Source organism: Desmodus rotundus, chromosome 10 (assembly GCF_022682495.2).
Source record: "Desmodus rotundus isolate HL8 chromosome 10, HLdesRot8A.1, whole genome shotgun sequence".
Taxonomy (NCBI): Eukaryota; Metazoa; Chordata; class Mammalia; order Chiroptera; family Phyllostomidae; genus Desmodus; species Desmodus rotundus.
Genome location: NC_071396.1, coordinates 103,030,405 through 103,050,685, shown reverse-complemented (window position 1 = coordinate 103,050,685; position 20,281 = coordinate 103,030,405). Strand labels below are relative to the sequence as shown.

General features: G+C 46.7%; 1 protein-coding gene across 1 annotated transcript in view; it reads left to right on the top strand.

Moving 5' to 3' along the window:
- CCBE1 (collagen and calcium binding EGF domains 1) overlaps positions 1-20,281 on the top strand; it is a 167,774-nt gene that overhangs the window by 120,176 nt on the left and 27,317 nt on the right. The gene's annotated exons all lie outside the window — the stretch shown is intronic.

The following is a 20,281-nucleotide window of genomic DNA, read 5'->3' as shown; positions in this document are numbered from 1 at the left end:
GCTTCTGTGAATAAGGGCAGCTGTGCTCTGCAAAGTTAATGAGAAGAAAAATCGCAAACATTTCTTGAGCACCAAGAAAAGGCAGGCACCTTGCTTAAGCATTACTTACATGATCCTTTCAACCTCTCCTTAAATCTATAAAGTAGATCCTGTTGTACCCCTTCTGCAGATGAAGACACTGAAGTTCAGGAGGATTGGCTTGTCTGAAGCACAGCTGGAAAGTGGCGGAGGTGGGATTTGAACTCAGGCAACCTGAAACCCCAACCTCTCTCTCCCCTGCCTCCCTCCAAAGGTTGCTTTTACAAGAACTAAAAGAGAGCAACCTAGAGCGAGCATGATTTTTAAGGTAATGTTTGTTTACCCACAGGATCATTTTTCTTATTTAATTAATTTTCATCCAACTTAAAGATTATGTTGGCTTTCTAACCTGACATGATGTCCAAGACGGGCTTTCAGGAGGGTCCGTGTTGACATTCCCAAAGAACTACTTACTGCTCAGAGATAGAATCAGAACACCAGGAGCTGCTGGCCTCTGAAACCCAAAATGCAGGAGCTCTGAGACCTGAAAAGAAGTCGTGGAGGAAAATCTTAACAGCCCAGTTTGGAAAATGATACCATTTTGGGGCAAATTGCAAATCAGGGCCCTTCTTCGGAGAAGCAGCCCCTCATGTTAGTAAAGAAAGTACTTAGTGCCATTCCCAGCATGCAGTAGGCACCTAATAAGTAGTTGCTGTTTGAATAACTATGATGTCTTATACTGACTCCTGAACAACCATCCTTTAACTAAAATAGAGCTATTGTTGCATAACTTCAACATCAGCTTAAACATGTTAGAGGCGGGCGTGTGGTCCACCGTGGCCAGGAGTAGGTAGGCCGTTGTGGTTGTGCATTTTCTCCTTCAGGCCTCATTCTAGGTCGGCTTTACTTTGGCTTTTCCCATGTAGGTTTTCTTTGCACCCCTGCTTTTTACCTTTGTTCTCTTGAGCTTCGTGTATCACTTTACACAACTGCACACCATCTTCGGAGAAAGCTATGACATGCATTCACTTTACAAGTAAAATATCAGAACTCCCTGCTTCTCAGCTTTGCAAACATGAAAGTAAAACCGTGAGTATTTGAACCCGGCCCCCTAGTGATTGTAATTCCAGGCGCCCTCTAAGTACAACTGAGGGTCGGAGGGTCAGGAATTGGAGTTCCAGTATAAAGATTTATCAGCAACCACGGAAAAAGCTAAGGGATGCTGGCCAACATGACTTCAAATGTATCTCCTAAAACGGATGATTTTTCCCGTATGGTTTAATGATTAAAACCAAAAGGCATTCTGTGTCATGGCGGGGCGCTCTGGGCTAAGGATTAAGTGTGTGTGCTTTAAAGTCTGCAGATGCCACTTAGATTAGGGTTGCAGGCTTTTGGCTTTTGGCTTTGTGTTTTTTCTTTTTTTAAGAAAAGAAAAAAAAGAAAACATGCCTGAATTCCCCATGGGAAGTCTGTATTCCACAGCAAAGAAAGCCCCAGCCAGAAGTTACCCTTCCATGCACAGGGCTCTGAGCCAGCTGACAATGTCACCCGGGCCTTTCCAAGTCTGACTGGCCGGTCGGGTTGCTGGTCTTGGCTGCCCCAAAGGCTGAGCTTGGGGAAAACAAAGCACCAGATCAAAGACCACGGCCACGCTCTCGAGTTCACTCCCTGGGAGGGCCACGTGCTGCCCACTAATAGGGAGCCAAGTGAGGGGACCTCCCAAGAGTCCAGGCATGGTCATCAGCACTTATTAAGTGCCACTGCATACTGGACTGCCTAGCAGCAGTCTGTTAGATGCTGCAAAAGATGCAGAAGTGGTCCTTCCCTGGAAGAGCTTATGTAGGACAAGGGGTGTGGTATGAAACGTTCTTTGAAAAGGACAGTTAAGGAATGGCCCCGTGCCAAGTGGCAGTGGTCATACTGCTGTTTTGTGATGGTTACCAGTGTCCCCGAACTTTAAACTGCAACAGTCCGAGGGTCAGCAAGGCCACTCAAGTCCCTTGTGCCCACAGAAGCCATGGTGGCCCGAGCATGGGGTACAGGCTGCCTCAGAGAGGGAGGGGTCTGCTTGTGCTTGCTTATTAGGAGGCGTTGTGAATGACAGAAGGAGCAGGAGCTTGGGGCCACTCAGACATGGGTCTGAATCCCCACTCTGAGCCTCAGCTTCCTCGTCTCTAACTCAGGCTCCTAGCTCAGTTTGAGATCAGGCAGTCTCCCTTGTTTCTCTCAACAAAGGGAGAGGGCATATTGGCAGTGTAGCCTCTGCCAATATGCAGGGTAACGAGGGGTATCTTCTATACCACCTCCGTCAGTCTCTTGTCTCTCAGTTGAAACTCCTGAGCAAGCTTGATTGGCTAAGTCAGCTTATAGGGAAGTGGGGGCCACCCTTCAAGGCTGGTGTCCACTGATGGTGGGAGGGAGGGGTTCTGGACTGTGATGCCCTGGGCACCCCAGTCAGGAACAATGAGAAGATCAACTTCCCCCAGAACTAGAATGTAATAACATTTGCATTATGATGATGATCAGATGTCATCAATTTTAAGGAGTGCTTTTTTTTTTTTTCATTTTAACATGTCTAAAACTGGGATGATTCAGGATGTCTAGGCAGCAGTTAGATGTTTGTGCCGGTGCCTGTAAGTACATAGGCCAGCATCAAAACACGCCTCCAGGGTTCCAGCTGCTTGGAAACAAGGCCTGGAGACACAGGAAAGCACTATTCAACTTACACAGTTGACTTTGAACAACCGAAAACCAAAAGGTGGCAAGGAGGTGGGGAATCCGGCATCTCCAGCTGCATTCCTGGAGCAGGAGTCAGAAGGAGACTCCAGGATGCAGAGCCAGCTCAGGGGCCAGTACCAACAACCTGATTCTTTTCTGCATTGCTCCTGACGGAATGAAGGGGACAGTGTTTTCTAGTAAAGCACAGGAAGTGATGGCTATCTGTTAAAAGAATGACTCTGAAGAGTCAGACTTCAGATGCGAAGACATTTTAAGACCATGTTAACCAATCTCTGTTGTTTGTTTTTCTTTGTGCATCCACACGTGTGACCTAGGAGTATCTGTGTCTAATTGGATTAAAAGAAGAACTTGAGTTAAGTGGAAAGAATTTCAGTGATAAAGCATGGTGTCAGAGTTTAATTGGCAGCTTAAAACGTATTTGTTACACGAGATAATGGTGCACTGCACAGTCGACAGGGCCTCGAGGTCAACCAAATAGGACAGCGTCCTCTACCGTAGAGGCTGCAGAAGCCTGAACAGCAGGAGCTTGGGGGTGGGATCCAGTGTGGGGGTGGGATCCGGTGTGGGGGTGGGATCTGGTGTGGGGGTGTGGGGGGAAATGGTGGGACCTGTCCTGAGGCTGTGTTTTTGCATATCAAGCTTATCTTTATATACACAATAGGGGCCTAGTGCATAAGTACAGCAACATTCTCCAAGATTCCCTTTTTTCACACTTCATATAAGAATGCCCAGATTTTGAGGTCTAAGAAGGAAACAGAGCCAGGAGTGGTGGGGGCGTGGGGATGAGGGGCAGAGGGGGCAGACAGGCCCAGGTTGCTGCAGCTCCAGGGACCAGGGGGCCCTCCCTGTGGAGAGGAGCCCAGGGGCTTAGTCACACAGGACTCTGCAGGCCATGGCAGGGAGTGTGAATTTAGTTTAAGCAGAAAGGTAACTCACGTGTTTAAAGAGCATCCTATCTACTAGGAAAACAATGTCATATAGGTAATAAAGAATGAAGGCAGGAAAACCAGAGGTCAATAAGGGTTTGGAACTGAAGACAGGAAAGGTTGGAGCAGAGGCAGAGACAGTATTAAAATATAATTAAAGCCTCATAAATATAATCACTGTATGCTCTCCCTCAAAACTCACACAATAAAATATGGCCAATGATCCCCACATCCTCTGTGATTCACCCAGCAGCAAGAATGGATGGGCGTGCTGAAGAACAGGTGTTGTCACTCTGCAAATCGGGAGGCAAGGATCCCCGGGTAGCTCTGTCTTTCGAGGCCAAAGAGCAGGTTGTTTTCCCAGGCTGGACTTTCAGGGTGGGAAGCCCTTCGACTCCCTGGTGACGGTGGGGCTCACATTTCACCACGTGACCTCTCAGCACCGCCCTGGCCTGCTGTTCTGTTCGCAGATTTTCCTGCTGGCTTCCCACCTCCCGCAGCCCCGTGTCCTTGTATAACACAATGTGCTCAGCCACTCCCTGCCCCAGCCTGCCCCCTAGAAAACCGCCGTGCCATCGCTTTGAAAGTATGTTGGGTCACTTAAACAAGTATTCCTTTTCTCACCCAGCTCATTAATGATGACATTCAATAAATCAGTCTGATCTGCAAATACTTTCAGTTCAAAGGAACCATCTGGATTTCAGGAAGGTCATTAGACAGCTCACATGAAATAACTGTTTCCTAATCCCCTCCGGTATGACTTTGGCTCATTTCCACTGGGCACTGAAGTTCCTCTTTTGTGTGGGGTGCCGCTGCAGACTGAAGAAATATGCTAGCTCCCCAGCATATCCACTATCTCATAGCTGCAGCGTGTGCCCGTGAGGGTTCTAGTTAAGGGTCAAATTCTTTGTTTTCCCTTTTTTGTCCCCTTGTATTAATTACACTCAAAAATGTTACCCTTTTCTTAGTATTTATTATATATCTGTGAATGTACAACAGTAAGAATAAAAGTAAAATTGCCAGAATTTTCCTTTATGTATTAAGTGATAGCAAATAATTTATAGATAACATCATTAAAATTCTTGATCCGGCTAGATTACTATCCATTGCAGCTACTGCAATAGATGCACATAACGTTTCATTCGTGTTTACATAGATAACCTTTCGATTAGGCTTCCCTTGACTGGAGATCGCTGCTCTGCCTAAAGCGGTCCACTCAACACGTCTTCCCCTGCTGGGCTGCTGCTGTTCCTCCTTTCATCCCTGCGAGAAATGGGGTGACGTATTGGTTTCCTGGGGCTGCCAGAACAAATCAGCACACACGGGGTGGCTTAAACCGACTGACGTTCCTTCTCCTGCAGTTTAGGAGGTCAGAAGTCTGAAACCAAGGTGTCGTCTGGGCCCATTCCTTCTGGAGGTTCTTGGGAGGGTACCACCCCATGCTTCCCTCTTAGCTTCTGGAGGTTGCTGAGCCTTGGTGTTCTTTGGTTTGTCAACACTCCACCGCAACCTTTGCTCTGTCTCTAGATGGTTCTCTTCTCTGTGTCTCTGTCTCTGGTCATCCTGTTCTGTCTCTTACAAGGGTACTGTCGTTGGATGGAGGGCCCATCCTATCAAATAGAATCTCATCTTGATCCTTACCTTACACCTGTGAGACTCTGTTTCCAAATAAGGTCATGTTCTGAGGTCCCTGGGGTGGCCTGAATGGGGGCGGGGGAGGGGGGGGGCATGAGGGCTCTATTCAACCTATTACAGGAGGTAACAGCTGTTCTGTAGTCAGCCCTGAGTCCCTGCACTTGCCCTCAAGGTCCTCGGCACCCTGCCCACATATTTATATTTGAGTCCCTTTGTAAAATGACCCCTTCTCAAATTATCCTAATTTTACCATGCCTTCTATTTCCCACTGAAGATCTGAATGATGAACATCCTTTTGGCAAATTTCTCACCTCTTGTACAAACCTATGGTAGAATTCATAGCTCCCCTTTTGGGATCAGCTGCCAGAAAAAAATTAGCCCTGAACAAGGTCCTCCACCATAGAAGTTCTCTTTAGCTTAAATTCCTGCTCTATTTCTCTTTTCCCTTCAAAAACTCTGTTATTTCAATCTTATTCTAACATGTCTTTATAAATTACATTAGAAGATATGAAATTGTGTAATTTAGTAAGAAAATTGCTGGTTCTCAAGGCTTCCTTTCTCCTGCCAAACTGCTTATAGCTGAAAGCTTATCCTCAGAGGAATCATATTCAAGCATCGATTTTTCATGTTCTTGGGAACGTACATTCAGCTCATCTAAAGCATTATGTCTCGAATGCACGCTGGTCAGTCATGACTAAAAGGAATGTTTAAGTAGTTTTTTTCTCTGTGTGTAGTTCTGAGCTTGTGTATAATTGTGATAACCCAACTTTTTTATGATGCGCATTTCACAGCGTCGTTCACACAGCCCATGGCATCAGGCCCCGTGACAGTGACTCTTAACCCACCAGGCTGTCTCTCGGTTGCATGCTTAGTTGGAGAATGCCATCATGTGGTCCTTTGGGAAACGAAGAGTGACATAACACCCACATCCTTTCAACTTGATAGTTTGAATGCAGCCCAGAAGTTCTGTGCTTTTGCACTTCATCATCCACCCCACCAGGGAGTTTTCAAATAGTATCATACTATTTGGCCTTTTTCATAGAATTTGAGAGCTGGAAGAAAGCGGAAAGGCCATGTAACGCAGCTATTTGGCAATGACTAGATGGAGGCCCAGAAGGTGAATCCACCACCCAGCACCCCGTGATGCATTCGTGTTACAGCAGTGAGAGTGTTCTCATGGAAGTGCCCTTGACCCTGTGACCTTGACCAGGTCTGAGTGGCACAGAGAGTGAGTGCTGTAAAGTTCAAGAGGAGAGGGAGTCACTTCCTGCTTGGCTCTAAGAACCAGAGATGGAGTGAAAGAGGAAGAAGAAGTCGAGTAAACTTGAAGTGTGGGCAGAGGTTAGCTACGTTCCAGTTCATGTGGGGAAGGCAGGAGACGTCAAAGACTCCACCAGGTTATCATTTGAGAGTATTTGGCATGGAGTCTGCCTTGCCATGAGGCAAAAGCTGTGCATCCCAGGCATCCCAGTTGAATGTGCTGGCCAACTTACTCCAGGCACCAGCCCTTTATTTAAGCGAGTAAGATCAGTAGGCCAGCCAGACTCCTCAGTTCATCAAGAAAATTACACTTGGGCTAAGAAAGAAGAAGGTAGACATCCTAGGATCAGCTACTACTCTAACCTTTATTTTTGAGGAATATACTTTTGAGTGGAATAAATCTCAAAAGATCAAAGAAACATGTTTTTGGCTAAATTTTAAAATCTACTTTCTTATGGGTATTCCAGAAATAAGTAAAATCTTTAAAGCCATAGCATAAGAATTCAGATTTTTCATACTGTGACCCCATGCACATATAGTCAGTTGTCAAAATTTCAATGATCTTTGCTAATTTTTTCCAGCTCTGAGATTGTATTTGGTCAGTGAGTACGTCAGCTATGTAACACATATGAGCATGCGTCTTCTGCTGCACCCTGAGGAAATTACAAAGATGAACAAGACAAGCCTGTTCTTCATCTTTCTAGGAGCTCACATTTTGGGTGGAGAGACAAATGTGTAAATAAATGGGACTGAAGGAGGATACCATATTTTACAGACGGGATCTCCTGAGCTGGGCCTTTGATGTGACTAGATCACAGTGGGGAATGACAGAGAAAAGACTGAGAAGGTGGAGCAGGGTCGCTTGTGCTTTGCTAAGGATTGGACTTGACTTACAGGCAGTGGGAGCCAAGAGACATATTACATAGAGTGATCAAATAGATATACTTAAAAATATTTGCACTTGATGGGGTGGGGGGAAGATAGGAAGCAGGAATATAGATGCAGAGGGTATAAAAATGGTAAAGATAAGAGATTCTAAGGTCTGAACTAAGCTAGGTGGTAACAGGAATGGAGAAGAGGGGTGGCTTCTGGAAACACTGGTGAGACTGTAGAATATCGTGATTAGGTGGCCAGGCACTGGAGTCAGAAGATGGGGGTACAAATGCCAGCCCTGCCACTTAGCAGTTGTGTGGCCTGGGCAAGCAGCTTAACCGCTCTGGACCTCAGTTTCCTGATCTGTAAAGTCAGGAGGGTGTCTCATGGTGCTATAAACGCAGGTGACGAGGCACATAGTATGCACTCATTAAACACCAGCTGTCGTTACTACTGCTCCTGGTCTTCTTACACCCTGGTGTCCTACTTCCACCTGGGTTATTGCCCCCAAGTCACTCTTTCACAGCAGCTGACACTTCACGGCAGGTGAAGGGGGAACCCCTGATTTCCCCAGGGGTGGTTCTCACTGCCCACCCCGTGGCCACCAGCTGTACCCACAGCCCAGCAGACTGTAATGGGCACATCGCAGGCTGGTCCTTAGAGGGAATAGGCACAAACAACAGTTGGCAACACTCGTCTTGCTGACAGTGAGTCAGGAGCCTGTCTCCTCAGATGAGAGATGGTGTTTCCTCCACTTCCATCTGCAGGTCGCCAGTCTTGGTTGGTGGGTCCTGTTCCTTTTTAGGGGATGGATTTATTATTCGTTGGTGATGTAGAATGCTCTGTGTCCTTTGATGGGACAGACGTGCACAACTGGAAGGGGTTCAGCGGGCTACCTCCCTGCCGGTGAGTTACCTAGCCTGCGGAGACCTCGGCAGCCTAGCAACAGAATCGCAGCCACCCACCCAGCATGCGCCCTCACAGCTCCGCTCTGCTACGGCTTTCTTTCTGAAATGGAATTTACAGCCTCCCATCTAGCGTGCCTCACTTTTCCCTTTTTCCTACTGAGGATCCTGGGTCCACAAAGCCAAGTCGTGTGAGCCTGAGAATTCCAAGGGCTCCGGGCTGGGCTCAAGTTCACCAGGCGAGTGTTCCGTGCTGCCCTCTGGCTCACCTTTGTTTAGATAAATAATTGAGAGTGTGCCATTTACAAGGCTCAGGGACCCACACAGGAATCTGGCTGCAGGCCCCTTAATTGAAAGCAGCAGATAACCAACAACATAGCCTGTTCCTCCCTCGGGATGTTAACATGGGGAAATTTATTTTCTTTGGAATTTGTGTTCTCGGGTTGCCCAAATCAGAGGATGACGTACATACAACTTTTACCTTACCAAAAAAAAAAAAAAAGCAAAACATGCCCCTTCTCCCTCTGGGGATTCTTTCGATTCTCAGGTGAGGAGGATGCTGTCACTCAGCAGACTTTTGACCAGCGCAGACTGTGGGCAAGACCTGGGCTCAGTGCCAAGGGCAGCCGCCACACCAGGCTGGGGTCCCGCCCTTCAGGCCTCCCAGCTGGGTGGGAAAGAGCACATGGAGAAATTTCAAAGCATTCTAGCCCTGGTTCTCAGTCCTGGCTGATTTTTTTAAATACTGATTCTCTGCTTCCAGCCCCAGGGATTCTGATTTAATTATCAGTATTTCAAGGTTGGGCCTGAGCATAAATATTTTTCCACTTTTTATTTTTAAATAGTTCTCTAGTAGATTTCTAGCATGCAGCCAGGATTAAGAGCCACTGTTTTGGGGGGTTGGTTTTTTTCTAGATATCCTGAGACAGACACAGATAGCGAGAATGTGCTTGTTCAGAGCAAGTGGGAAGCCTTCCTGGGGGTGGGAATTCCAAGAGGCCACTGGGGCCAGGAGGAAGTTGTGCTGAACCTCTGAAGGGGAAGCTAGACGTGTTTGGGATCAAGCAGGGAAGACTATTCACACTTTAACTCAACAAGTCAAGATTTGAGGGGTTTCCTCATACCTCAGTAGGTTTTCTAGCAATTCTGACAGTCTCTCGCTTTCAACTGGCTCTCCGTGGGAATGCTAACTGCCCATAATCCTCACTTGTGTCCTGGGAAGGGTTAACTGGCTTTACTCACCTGGGTCCCAATTCAGTCCCGTGTGTCCTGAGCTCGCCACCTAGAGACAGGGGATGGAAGGATGGGTGCTGTCCCCAGGGAGGACGGTACAGCCCTGGGCCCGGTCGCATCAGATTGAGGCTCCAGCTGAGCAGCCCTGGCACTCCTGGGCTCACGCGGGCTCTGCTGAGAATTTCTACGTCTGCATTTTTTTTTTTTTTTTTTGCATTCAGATCTTCTTAATAGGCAACTGTTCAGAGGCAGACACTGTGCCTCCCACTTTGAGGACTGAGACCCTGGGTCTCTCCTTTCTTCACAGTGTGGCCTTGGGCAAGACTCTTCAGCTGTCTGGCCCTCAGTTTCCTCACCTGTGTAATGGGGATAATCACAGATGGTCTTGCTGTTCCTTGTGATAAGTTGCTGAAACCATAGAAAGCGGCAGTGTCTGACCTTGTGACTCACTGCGAGATCTCATGGAAAGAAGCCCCGGCTGCAGAAGGGACACAGTCTTCAGAGAAATGGTGGGCAGGTCCTGGCTGTGTGATCTCCCCTTGGCTTGTGGCTTCTGCCAGAGGGCACGATGGCACCAGGCTGTGCCCAGAGAGCGAGCAGTGAACGTTCCCACTGTTCTGTCTCTACCACCACTGCCTTCGACGTAAGGCCTGCTCTCCAGGTTTCGTCAGAGCCCCCTTGCTAGGAAGGTGGGATGCAGACATGGGAGGGCATCGTGGCAGTTCACTGCACGAAGCCAGCCCCTGCGGGGAGGCTCCTCCTAGAAGGATGCTCAGGAGTCCGTGGCTAATGAGAGTTATGGTCTCTGTCAGCAGAGAAAAGCCAACAAGCCAAGGGGAAGCCACATAGTCGGGACCTTCTGAGCCTTCTGAAGGTCCCTGCTGCTGTCAGAGCGTCCCTCTCTGTGACAGTGCACATACAGAAAGGGCGGGGAAAGGTGTTGTGTTGTCATCTCCCGGCATGGGGCGCAGGTGAGAAAGTGGTGCTGCAGGGGGTCTTCCAGGACCTGTAGGGAAGCTGGTCACATCAAGCCCATCAACACAACCGTGGAGGAGTGCCATGCTCAGGCTGCTGCAGACGGGTGGCCCAGAGCTGAGGGTGGTCTTGTTCCACTCTGGCAGCTAGCTCTTGACTCAGGGAAGGCCCTGCTGGGAACTGGACATCTAGAAGTGGACCCTAATTTCATAGCTTATGCCCTTCAACAGCCTTCTTCACACCATCCAAAGCCTCCAGAGCGCCAGTCCCTGGCAAGATACTGGCCCCCAAGGGAGTCCGCTAGAGCAATTGCGGTTCCTTGAGGTGAGATGGGAAGGGCCTGTCTCATCCACGCCTGCGTTCCCACCACCATCACCCCATCTTGCCACCACACATCAACACATTCAGCCCCGGGAGAAGCTCTGCATGAAAACCTGGCTGTTGGTGTCCTTTATGAGACTTCCCAAAACAACCCCCACTGCGTCTCACCATAGAAGCAGCAGCCCCGCCACAGTATCTGGGTTCTATCCTTCATTACAGTGCCTGGAATTCCACCAGAGTCGCTCCTCTAAGTTGAATGCCGTCCTTTATACAGTCGATGCTCAAAATACTGGTCCCTTCTTGGAGTGCCCAGTTCTCTTTGGGGACCTGTGTTTGCCCCCTAGAATTAATGAAAGGAAATCCTCCATCACTAGACTGCCAAGTAGTACTTTGGGATGTATGCGTCAACCACACTAAAGCCACCATGGCAGGTTTTCATGGTGATGTATCACACTTAATCACATGGCCCTATTTGCTCTTTATCACAAATGCCATACTTGGGATAGGGGAGAAAAACTGCTGTCTCCAACTTCTGAGAGCCACATGGCCTCAGGTTACATCGGGAGACCAGATGAGACAGTGTTGCAAGGCTCTGGAGGAGGGGTGTTGGTTAACAATCTGACAGCAAGGAGCGGTCAAGTGCACGGGACAGTGCCTCTATTTATCAGTCTGATTGCCTCTCTCTAATGGAACCCACAGAAGGGTTTCTTCTGGCTGGAAGTGAGGAACCAGACTCCAGGGAAAGCCAGGCAGATGACAGAGAGCAGCCCGGCGCTGCGGTGAATTACGTGTGCGTGTCGCCAGAGACACTGGAACTGCCACGCGAGCTCAGACTTATCAAACACACTTTCTTTTCTATTAGATTTATTGGGGTGACACTGATTAATGACGTTATGGAAGTTTCAAGTGTGCAATTCTGTAATACATCATCTGTATATTGCGTTACGTGCTCACTACCCAAAGTCTAGTCTCCATCACCATGCATTGACCCCCTTCACCCTGTGGACCCCTTCCCAACCCTCTATGAGTTTGTTCACCTGTTGCTTTCTGCTTTACGTCCCACATTTGAGTGAAGTCTTATGGTTCTTGTCCTCTTCTGTCTGACTTATTTCATTTAGCATGATGCTCTCAAGTCTATCCATGTTGTCATAAATGGCAGGATTTCATCCTTTCTCATGGCTGAGTAGTAGTATATATGGACCGCATTTCTTTATCTGCTCCTCCATTGAAGGACACGGTAGGTTGTCTCCATGTCCTGGCTACTGCGAATAATGCTGCAATGAACATAAGGATGCATATATCTTTGTGAATAAGTGTTTTCAAAAAAATTTTGGTAGATACCTAGAAGAGAGATTTCTGGGTCATATGGTAACTCTATTCTTTTTTTAAAGAGAAACATTGACGTGTGAGAGAAATATTGATCCTCTTGCACGTATATGAATGTGTGAAACCTCAATCCTCTCGCATCCTGCAACCCAGGCATATGCCCTGACTGGGAATCGAACCTGACCCTTTGGTGCACAGGCTGACACTCAGTCCACTGAGCCGCACCAGCCAGGGTGGTAACTCTATTCTTAATTTCCTGAGGAGCCTCCATACCATTTTCCATAGTGGCTGCACCAGTGTCCTTTCCCACCAGCAGTGCATAAGGTTTCTTTTTCTCCACAGCCTGTCCGACACTCATTTCTTATCTTGTTGATAACAGCCATTCTAACACATGTGAGGTGGCGTCTCCTTGTGGTTTTGATTTGCATTTCCCTAATAGCTAGAGAAACAGATTTTCTCACTTCTCAGCTTGTTTTGCTCTTCGAACAGTTAATTTCTTGGTTAAAACTCAAGCCACAGCTCTCCCTCAAGGTTACCAGTGAGTAATTCACCAAAGCCAAGAACACCTGGACGTTCAACTGCTATTGACAGACTCTGATGCTCCGTAGGACAAGGCCTGTGTCTACAGGTTAATAAACACACCTCTGTTTGGACCATCCACGAATGACTTCCGTTCATGAGACAGAGATACATGCTTTTGACACAACACAAAACAACCGTGGAAACCCTGCCTGTGAATAACCCCCAAATCAAAAGCCTTTTGTTTCCAAAAATTATAGCTTTTATATGTCACCCAGATAACTGGGAAAGAACATGATCTTGTTTGAAAAGAACAGAAATGCCACTTGAATCTCAAGAGTAAAGGGAGCCGTGCTTAGGATGCCTGGGCTGAGAATGGAGGAGCTGTCAGAAAACAGTGCAGCCCTGGGAGAACCTGCTCCCTCACCTTCCTCACAAAGTCTCTGGGTGTGGTTATGCTCCGCTTCACCTGTCGCTTGTAACATGTCTCCAGCACACCTCCCCCCGGGTCACCCCTGGCTCACCCGTGAGCTGCTTAAGGCCTCAAACATCCTAAACGATATATCCAAACCAAATGTAATTAATACCTTCTAGTCATCCCCAAATTTGTGCCATAAAAGTCTTTTGTATTAAACTCTTTTCCAGTTTAACCTGCCTTCGTTAACGGTGACCTCACCCTCCAGGCAGCTACACTAAAGGAAATCTCTGGTCCCGGACTTCTGTTTCTTCTTACTCTCTACATCCAGTGTGTTAGGAAATCCTATAGATTCTGCCTCCATCATCTCTTTAAAATATGGCCTCATTTTTCTGTTCCCACTGCCCTGTTTTAGACCTGCTTAATGTCTTGCCTGAAATATTTCTTTAGCCTTTTTAACTGCTCTCTCTGTCTACAGTCTTGTCTTTTCTACCTCTCCTCCTGGCCCATTTGTGGCTCTCTGAGCTGCAGGTTAAATAAGGTTTGGGCTTGCCCTGACTGGTTCAGCTCAGTTGGATGGGCATCCATCTGCAAAGCGAAAGGTCACCAGTTCGATTTCCAGTCAGGGCACAATCCTGGGTTGTGGGCCAGGTCCCCGGTGGGGGGTACACATGAAAGGCAACCGATCAATGTTTCTCTCTCACATCAATGTTCCCCTCCCTCTCTTTCTCCTCCCCTTTCCTCTCTCTAAAAGTAAATAAATAAAATTTTAAATAAGGTTCAGGCTTAGGAGGCACATCCTAAATGGTATCCCTGAACCCAGGACAAGAAAATGTTCCCCTGAGGGAAGCTGAGATAGCAAGACAAGTAAATTGTATTAGGGGCCAACCTGGAGAGGCAAGACTGGTAGGTAGTGGGGGGGTGCCCCTTTATATGAAACCAGATTAATTTCTCGGGCAGGACCAAGTCAGCGGGCCACAATTTTTGCAGGCCCTGAAATTGAGTTCATCCTCCTCTCTCTGTTCTGAAAGAACACATTGTACTTGTGTTAGAGTGTTTTTAATGCCCTCTTGTGTTATTCATAGCCGTGCGTATATATTTCTCCCACGTTGTCTTCAAGGACTAAATGCAGATCTTAATCACCTCCATTTCTCCTCTAACACCCAGTTCAGGGAAGAGGTGGCCTCCACAGTCCTGCAGCCTGGGGCTCATTTGTCCAACTCAGCCACTAATTTGAACAAGTTACTGAAGTGGTCTGAGCTTCAGTTTTCCCATACGTAAAAAAGGGTGGTTAGGAAAATTAAATTAAACAATCTGTGGAAAGTGCTTGGCTTGGCATATAAGTAAGCTCTCAATTAAGTGTTTGTTGAATTAAGTCAGACTTAATGGCTTCCAGTTCTTAACTAATCTGAATTGAAATTATTACTTGATTATTGTCTAAAACCAATAGAAGATGCCCACTTTTATCTGTAAATAATTTGCAGGTAGAAACCCCACTTAGAGTGATGTATGATTTTCTCCCTCCGGTGATGTAGACCTGAATCAATGTTGGTTGTGCTTCATTTTCCATAAGGGTTGTATGCATGTGAGGGATGGGCTGTCTCACATCCTGACTAATTAACCTAAGAGAGAAAATCTCAGTCAGGTCCCCTCTGTCTTTCCAAGTCATTACAAGTCAAACTTTGTACTTTAAGACTGCCTCGTTTAATTCCCAAGTGACTGACCCGTGGGCAAAACTCCGAATTAGCGAAATGTGTTTACATGTTCCCAGTTCTGTCTGGAAATGCCTCATTTGCATGGGGAAATATAGGAGAGGGAGCTGAGCACCCACAAAAGTCTCCCCACTGTGCAGAGAGAACCCCCCGTCAAAGCAGAGAGCTCTTTAGCTTTGGATAAGTTACACAGAAGGTTCCAGGCATTACTGTTTCGGGGTCAGTATTTCATAAGGCTCAAGGGCTCCAGGCACATTTGTTCCTGGAGCAAAATGAAAGGCCACGTCTGCTCCGGGCCCCTTGTGGCTTACTAAGCTTGCATTTCAGTTAGTCTAGCTTTGGGGGGGTATTGGGCTCCTGGAGCTGAAGTAACCCTGTGGGCAGTGACACTCAGACGCGGGCTCGTGAGTGTCACTCCCTAACCAACGTTCAAAACCAGAGTTACCGACACTGTTGCCAAGGCTGGCGTTAGAAATGTACCAAAACACCCGAAAATTCCTGAAGCCCCCTTTAGTTTATTATTTCCTCTACATCCTCCCACACAAAATCAACACCTGCTCATTCCAGAAAACCCATCTCCTCCACCTAAGTCAACCTAATGACCACCCAACCTAATCTTTGTTTTTTAACGTGAAAATATCCCATAGATACAACTTCATAATTTTACAAAGATAATACCAAACTACCTTTTCCAACTTATCATTTTTTCTTAAGTTTCAGCAATGGTCAACTTTTCATCTGAAATTGGGAAAAGGCAGCCAGCAAACAAGGTAATTGGGGCTGACGAGGTAGAAAACTCACTTGGGGACAAAAAGGGGGAGGAACAAATGTATGAGGAGAGGGCTGGAGTGTCCACCCCTGGCATAGTTGAGAACCAGAAGTTAACCCCAAGTTCTGGTCTCCTTCCAGACTCCAACGGCCCTCTGAGGAGGTCCTTGACCTGCTGAGTCTGAGGAACACTGTGGCAGGGAGACAGGGAGGCGCTGGCAGAAATACCATGCCAAGGTGACCACGCATGTTCTCAGCCCGCAGCCTGGGCTCTGGTCTGAATAGCCCATGTGCTCCTGGGACAGCTTTGAGTAAACAGAGATCTAAACACGTGGTTTCATCACTGAGAAAGGCTACGGTGCTGATCAGAGAGAGGGAGGTGGAATGCTTTAGGGTTTCACTTGTCCTGCAAGATCCAATACAGTCATCTTGGAGCAGGTGTTAGCATGGAAACAAACATGGTCAAGATGACGCTCACATATCGCTTTGCAGTAAGTTTTGGCTGCTTCTCACTTGAAGCCAAGCTGTTGGGAAGTCAGACTATGGCGGGGCTGTTGATTGCCTGATGCTCCCTCCCCTGTAACATTCCCTCCCCTGTGACACTCCAAGGTCATTGACAGTGGCGGCCAGAGCAAGGACACAGCAGGAAAAGCAGCACATTTCTTATATTTTGTGTTGGAACTCCTGTATGCCCTCACTAATGTACTAAGGTCCATGCACCCTGACTCACTGAGCCCTCACACCAAGCTACCGAGGTGGGTGCGAATACTCTCCCCTTTCACCCATGAGGAAATCAAGGCAGAGGAACCCAATGAAGTTGCTTGTCTAAGGTCCCACAGCTGGAAAGCAGCAGAGCCTGGATTCAGACCCAGGAGGTATATCCCCAAGGCTGAGGGCCCTACCCACCAGCTATTCTGCCTTTGGGGTAGATGCAGTAAGAATGTTTGTTGAATGAATGATTGTCACTCACAGCCTTGTAAGGGTACATACCTTCTGGTTCCCTTAGCTCCATTTAAGAATAACCACACAAACTTTTTTCCCTGTAATTCACCCAGCTAAAATCCAAATGATATCATGGCCAGGTTATTAATGGTTAGAGGAGTGACTTCCATGATGTTCCTTCCTCATTTGATCTTTTCGTGTTTGTGTAGTAAAATATATGAACGTAAATTTACCGGTTTAACCATTTTTAGGTATTTAGTTCAGCGACATTATGGTAAGTTCTTTTACATTGTCATGCAATTATCATCACCATTCATCTCCAGAACTTGTTCAGCTTCCCAAATTAACACTCTGTACCCTTTAAACAATAAGTCCCCACCCCGCCCGCAACCTCTGCACCTGCCACTTTCTATCTCTATAAATGTGACTATTCTAGGTACCTCATGTAAGTGGAATAATCTAATATTTGTCCTTCTGTATTATTTCATTGAGCATAATGTTTCTAACATTTATCCATATCATAGCCTGTGTCAGGATTTCTTCCCTTTTAAAGCTGCAGAATAGTCTATTGTGTGTAGAGAGCACATTATGTTTATGTAATCATCCGATGATGGGCATTTGGGTTGCCTCCACCTTTTAACTATCGTGAAAGATGCTGAGAACCAGTATTGGTTTAAGTCTGCTTTCAATTCTTTTGGGTATATACCCAGAAGTGGAATTGCTGGGCCACGTGGTAACTCTGCTTCATTCTTTTAGGAACCACCATACTCTTTCGCTCTTTCCATCATTTGATCTTCACCATCAGTAACTGTGCCCACTAAAAGCATGTTATACCTAATACACTCCTTATGATCCTCTTAATAATGGCACAGATTTGGCAGTAACAAGTTTAAACATAGATGAATAAATGGGTAGGTTGTTTGGGTTTCTTCTGGTTCTTAGTTTGCTGATTGCTATAGTAAGCATGAAAATATTCCATTTGCTGGGGGTGTGGGGGGGGCACATTCTGGTTTAAAGGCTGGAACCAAGCAGGCCTAGATGGGAGGCGAGTCATTTTATTGAGTTCTGTTCTCAGGGCATCTGGCGTAACAGGAATTCTAGTGATTCACACGAAGTTCTGCAAAGCTCAATAAAAGTTTTGGAAAGCAAGAAGGGTAAGAGGAAGAGAGGAAAGCTTCCTCACGCTAAGGAGTTTACAGAGAAACTCAGACCCACTTTTAGAGTCTTGGGCCCTTAATCATAGCCCCAAGGGGTTCCTGGTCTGTGTTCTTCCTGGGAAAAGTTTCCTACGGGCCTGACTCATTGGCGATGTGAGGAAGCCACTATCAATTTGCCTTTTGAAGGTGTCACCAGGAAGGCTTCATTGCTTTAGAATGAAATAATAAAGGATTTTTTACAAGCATGTGGACTGTATGTGTTTGGGTTCCACTCAGTTCTCTGGCTTAGTGTCCCAGTCCTGAGCCTCTTGGGTACAGTTTAAAAAAACAAACAAACAAACAAAAACCTTCCTCATCTTGCAGGAGTGAGCAAAGGGTGTCAGGCTAGCTGTTTGGGGATGGCAGGGGCTTCAAGTCTAGGCTGACACCAGGCTTCCAGCTCATCTTGCTCTGGCCTGGCCTCCACATTCTTCACTATCCGCAGGCTCCGGTTTCCATGCCTTGCTCGGGGATGCTCTCCTCTGGAGGCACTGAGGTGTGACATGACTCCACCTGCAAAACCCCTTCCCATCCTGCCACCCACTGGCCACATTCCGAATTAGGGAGGTCTCCTGATTCTATGGAATAAGAGCTTCCATTTTTATTTCATGGTCTCATTATGTGAGGTTAACCTGTAGAAGAAAAAGACAAAAATACTACTTTTCCGTCATGTTGAAATCAGAGTTTTCCCTCCCTTCCCCCCGGAAGAAGAGATGGCATCTGCCATTGAATAGAAGTGGAAGAAAGGGAGGAGTCTTAAGATGACAAATCTGGGAAGAGTGGCTTTTGTTGTTTTCTTGCTGTGTTCATAAAGCTGCAGCTAGAAGGCTGTTCTGACCCTGAACGGGCCCTGTGCTAGGGACCTTTATTTTCTGTAACCCGATGATAATGCTGTAAAACAAATACTATTCATGTTTTACCCATGAAGAATCTAAAGCTCAGCAAGTTTCAGAAACGAACCCAAGCACCCTGACCAGTGTGGCTCAGTTGGTTGGGCATTATCTCGCAAAGCGAAAGGTCACCGGTTCAATTCCCAGTCAGGGCACATGCCTGGGTTGCGCGTTCTGTCCCCAGTTGGGGCATATGCAGGAGGCAGCCACTTGATGTTTCTCCCACACCTCGATCTTCTCTCTTTCTCCCTCCCTCCCCCTTTATCTAAAAATAACATACAATTTTTTAAAGAAGAAATGAGCCCAAGGCCACATCCTGAGCTCTTCAAATGACAGAGCCAGAATCGTCCACCAGACTTGCTTACTCTAAGTCCTGCTGCATATAGCTTGGCACCAAGAGCTCTAAAAAGTGCAGTTTGTTCTCTCATTTTGTTTAAAAAAAAAATCCAATATATCTGGTGCACGCTAGGCAGTTATGGGAAGGAAATCCCAAGTAAATCTTAGGAAAATTTACCGTTGCCTTGGAGCTAGTGTTGAAATAGTTCTTGCCTACTGACTCACTTGGAGTCTCTTTTAGTCCTCTGATTCTGCAGGCAGTTTTGTTTTGTTTTTTAATTCAGTCTTAGAATCTGATAACGAATAGCAGACAGTCAGATGACTGTATCTGTTATCTTCATTGTCTTGGTTAAGTTTTCCCTTCCAAAAGCTCTCACACACATTGGTTGATGGGCTCTATTTTGGGCTGCACTGTTTTTTTAATTTATGGTTTTCTGTGTGTGTTACTACTCAGAGGCACCCAGGGGAGACCTCCACAGACTTTCCTGATTACCAGATGTCGCCCTTTCTATGTAACCACCATCTACTCACCACTTCCTCTTGCCAAGAAACGAGAAAAGCATTTGCCTTTGGAAAACGGAGCTGAGACACGTGAAGCATATTAAGAAGGGCGGCCTCTGCGGAATCCACATGAACTTTCAAAGTCTTAGTTTGTTTTGCTTCAAGATAAAACGCACACAGCCTCGTTTGTAGTTAGGGCTGACAAGGGCTTGTGTAGCAGGGAGGAGATTGCACTCGGGCTGTTTTGACTTCCTCATACGTAAATTGTGTCCTAAGTCATCTTTGAACCAGTGTGACCTGTGTAGCCTGTGTTTGTCGTTTTATACTTTGGAACACTTTGCTGTTGGTTTTAAAGGGAAGTTGATGACGGATGGGTGTTTAACATGCAAAATAATGCTGTACCCCCAGGAAGTCGGGGGGAGACAGGAGGGTGTGGAGGGGTCTCAAACCTTCTTCTCTCCAGCAGCGATGTGGCATTAGTCATGCAATTAAGAGAAAGCAGCCAAGGGGAAGTGAATTGTTAGCTGAGCAGGTATTTAAGTGAAATGTGCCCATCCTGAAGCCCAGATCTGCTCCTGACAGAGCTCCGCCTTTTGAAAACATATCTCATTTAGTTTCATAAAAAGGCAAAGGACACGTTACTCTTGACTCCACTGTGTGGACAATCCCAATCCCTTGAAATGCTCAGAAAGGGTCAGAAGGCCCCTGCTGGACAGCTTAGATATAGGCAGAGGGATTGTGAGGACTGCATCCACTTGCATGAACTTTAAAATACCAGCGAACATCTCTGA